Source organism: Nomascus leucogenys, chromosome 11, assembly GCF_006542625.1.
Source record: "Nomascus leucogenys isolate Asia chromosome 11, Asia_NLE_v1, whole genome shotgun sequence".
NCBI lineage: Eukaryota > Metazoa > Chordata > Mammalia > Primates > Hylobatidae > Nomascus > Nomascus leucogenys.
The window spans coordinates 57,588,097-57,588,854 of NC_044391.1; positions in this window are offsets into that span (position 1 = coordinate 57,588,097).

A 758-nucleotide genomic window follows, 5' to 3' on the forward strand; every position below is an offset into this window, starting at 1 on the left:
TGGCTAATTTTTTTTGTATTTTTAGTAGAGACGGGGTTTCATCATGTTAGCCAGGATGGTCTCGATCTCCTGATCTCGTGATCCACCCGTCTCAGCCTCCCAAAGTGCTGGGATTACAGGTGTGAGCCACCACACCCGGCTGATACATTTTGTATTTTTAGTAGAGACAGGGTTTCTCCATGTTGGTCAGGCTAGTCTCGAACTCCCGACCTCAGGTGATCTGCCCGCCTCAGCCTCCCAAAGTGCTGGGAAGAACTCACTTTTCAAGTCTTAGATTAAGCTTCAGCTCCGGAGTCCTTTCCAAAAACATCCCTTTTCTCTTTGAATTGGCCACACTACTCCAGGAGCCCCCATTGCAACCTCTACTGTCTTTAAGCATGCAGCTATTAACACTTTGTTGCACTTACTAGTCTGTACCTTTATACACACAGTGGAGGCTTGGCACAGTGGCTCATGCCTGTAATCCCAGCACTTTGAGAGGCCGAGGTGGGTGGATCACCTGAGGTCAGGAGTTGGAGACCAGCCTGGCCAACATGGCGAAACCCAGTCTCTGCTAAAAATACAAAAATTAGCTGGGAGTGGTGGTGGGCACCTGTAATCCCAGCTACTTGGGAGGCTGAGGCAGGAGAATCAATTGAACATGGGAGGCGGAGGTTGCAGTGAGCTGAGATCGTGCCATTGTACTCCAACCTGGAGACAGAGTGCACACCTGAAGTCCTAAGCCACTCCAGAAGCTGATGTGGGAGGGTCGCTTGAAT